The sequence below is a fragment of the Echinops telfairi genome, unplaced genomic scaffold (assembly GCF_000313985.2).
Source record: "Echinops telfairi isolate 266 unplaced genomic scaffold, ASM31398v2 ScPeMD7_18;HRSCAF=68, whole genome shotgun sequence".
NCBI classification, from domain to species: domain Eukaryota; kingdom Metazoa; phylum Chordata; class Mammalia; order Afrosoricida; family Tenrecidae; genus Echinops; species Echinops telfairi.
The window spans coordinates 15,709,930-15,713,316 of record NW_022103915.1 but is presented as its reverse complement, the minus strand read 5'-3'; positions in this window follow the sequence as shown (position 1 = coordinate 15,713,316).

Sequence of the window (3,387 nt, the reverse complement as noted above, 5' to 3'; positions counted from 1 at the left end):
AAAATAAAGTTATACTCTCAGAGACTTACACAGGTAGTTCTACCCTGTCCCATGGGGTCGCTATGAGTTGGCACAGTGAGTGGGTTGAGAAATGGAAGGAGCAGGACAGTGGTGGATGCGTGGTGGAATTCTCCCCTTCCGTGTGGAAGATCTGAGGCCACGGTTCTGCCAATGTACCTTACAGGAAGCCATCACTTGCCTGTCAATGACAGTTTGTATGTTTCTAGGATGCTAAAGTAGAAGGGCAGCAAAACAGGAAGACCCTGGACAAGATGGACTGACACAGTGGCCGCAACAAAGGGCTCAAGCCCAGGAACAACTGCGAGGACGGCGCAGGACCGGTGGTGTTTCATGCTCTGGAACCTGGGCTTGCTATGGGTCAGAACTGACCGGAAGACCTCTAACAACAAGGTGATACTACACAGACTTTAGTGGGGCTTCCAGACTAAGACAGACAAAGAAAGCCCTGCTGATCTCCTTCTGGAAATCAGCCAATGGATCACAATGGTTTGATCTGTGACAGATGGCACAGGACTGGGCAACAGTTCATCCTGTCGTGTATGGAGTCACCATGAGTCAAAGGCCACCATGACAGCAGCTAACTCAACAAGCAGAAGGCCTCACAGAAGGAAAGAGCAACCTTATAGTTGAGTGAAGTCAAGTCAGAGATTGAACATATTGCTGGGGGTCGGGAACTCCCCTGCCCCACTTCCTGTTTCTAGGCATAGTTGCTCATATATGTCAAAGAAGTCATTAACACAGTCTAAATTTAAACATAGGTTTCCAACCATGCTCTTCCAACACTGTGTGTTATTAGGTCAAACCAAATGATATTGCCTCTTTTGATTTATAAAAACTGTAATTTTGATACGTTCTGCATAATCATTGAGAGTGTTTAAGGAGTAATTGCTGGCAGACATCCAAAAAGATGGGAGTGTGACTGGCGGGAAGGCTTAAGTCCCTTAGAAAACCGAAGGGCATGTGTCTACAGCAAGCCAGAATGCAGTGTCAAGAAAGCAATAAGGGGGCTGTCACCGGAGGCCTATAGAAATCGGTAGCTTTACCATGGGTTTGGGTGTGCCAGTTTGGAATGCACTTATAAGAGCTTCATTGAGCTGCACAGACATTGTTAGATCAGTGAACGCTATCTGTAAGGGAAAAACAAAAATATTAACAGGTAGATTACAGCCTGGTTGTGTGCTTTCTTTTGTTTAGCTTCACGTTGCTTGGGTTTTACTGGTGAGGTCACGGTAGATAGAAGATATTTGGAGATTCATGTTTATTGGGTGGAGATAAACCTTTAGGCTGAACTCAGTCCCTAAAGAATTGTGGCAATTGATTGGCAGGGGAAGAATGGCTAAAATGCTATTCGTCAGCTAGGGGGACAGGTTACCTAGTAACCGAAGAATGATCACGGTCTCTTCACAGAGACTTATTCTCTTAATTGGACAAAAAGGCTTAAGGGACACAGCTGTGGAGAAAAGGGCGAAGAGGAGTGTGACAGTTATAACTCAAAGTTAATATCCACAACCCCAGAAGCCTCAGCCAAAGGGCCACAAGAGGGACGAATCTCTTGCTGTGAACAAGAAGCCTGCTAAACAACTCACAGAGCCATGACTATCACATGCTCTTTTCAAGTGTAGGAAAGCATCGAGTGAGAATAGAGCCCATTACAAAGCGGTGGAATTCTGATGGACTGAGAGGCAGAGAATGAGTGTTTCTAAGGAAGCAGTTAAATGTGTGTTCAGATTTCAGCGTTCTATACATTGAGAACTCGATGGTGGTCATTTGGGGTCAGTATATCTTATTAGTGTTCCCTTCTGGTTATGTGAACTACCTCTAAGCAAATATTGCTTTATTGCGAATTATGGTCATTCCTTGCCTGTCCACTTTCGCAATGAAATTAAGAAAAATCAAATTTGGAGAGTTTTTTTTAAATCCATCAAAGGCCTTTGTCATCATTCTTCCTATGTTCAGAAGAGAACTCAGCAGAATGTCATGAGCATCGAGCAATGGTCCATATGGCAATGACTGACTTGCTGTCTATTCTCTGTAACAAAAACAAGAAGGAAATGAATTGCATTTGGAAGAGGACTCGATATATGTGTTATTGTAGAGGGCAGCGAAAAAGAAGGCCTTTGATGGTACGAGGGGCACGGCAGTGACTCAAACATAACAAGAACTGTGAGGATGGGACCGGACCCGGTCATGTTTTGTCCTGTTGTACAGAAGACCGCTGCAGCATCGCTGAATGAACTTGCAGTGACTCTTTCTAGACATGGTGTTTGTACATCCCAGCAGATGCCTGGGTCACATTCAAACTCACTGCCATGGAATCAACTCCAACTACAACATCCCTACAGAACAGAGGAGAAGTGCCCCCTTGGGTTTCCAAGGCTGTAAATCTTTATGGGATCACACAGTGTCATCTCTCTCCCGTGAATGACTGTGTGTGAATATGCAAATAAGCATGAGACTGTATCATGGGGGTCGTCAGGTTTGCCATTCCACTGGGTATATGTGGGCCATTGCAGAAGCAAGGATGGAGGAAGGACATCCCATGACCACCAAAAAAGAAGAGTCACAAATGGGTACATTCCTTTGGGCCCTTAGGTCGCTGCATGGAGAAGTGGCAGCCAGTGCCAGAGGCAGCAGCAGAATGGGGCACTGAGAGCACAAGCCAGAGAGGTGGGCTTCTCAGCCCACGGAACAAGTAAAAGTGAACAGCATAGTGGTTGGGCTGCTAACAGCAAGGTCAGTGGTTTGAAACTTCCAGCTGCTCTTCAGGAGAAAGATAAGGCTTTCTACTCTGGTAAAGAGTTACAGTCTCAGAAAACTCACAGAGGCAATTCTACTGTCTGTGGCAGTTAGTTTGGATAGAAGGCTGGCTTGCAAAATAGAGTGCTATTTGGACACTTAGCAGTTTTCAGTCAGGGTGCAGTATAGCACCAATGAAACACAACTTTCCTCTAGCTCTTTAGTGCTTCCTTTACCCCACTATGATGATCTCAATTCGACCTTACAAATCGGATTAGACCAGAGCATGCACACTGCTACAGATAAGAGCTTGCAACACAGGGAAGCCAGGATAGATAAACCCCTCAGGGTGAACAAGAAGAGTAGAGATACAGGAGGATTAGGGGAGGGGGAGGGTACAAAGAGGTAATCAATCACAAGGATCATTCTAAAACCCCCTCCCAGGGGAACGAATAATGAAAAAGTGAGTGAGGGAGAAGGTGGACAATGTAAAATATGGGGAAAAAATCTATAGCTTATCAAGGGCTCGTGAGGGAGGATGGGTGGGAAAGGGAGGGGGAAGAAATGGGGAGCTGCACCTCCATGATACGAATCGCTGAAGACAAATGGGTGCATAAACAAATGTGGTGA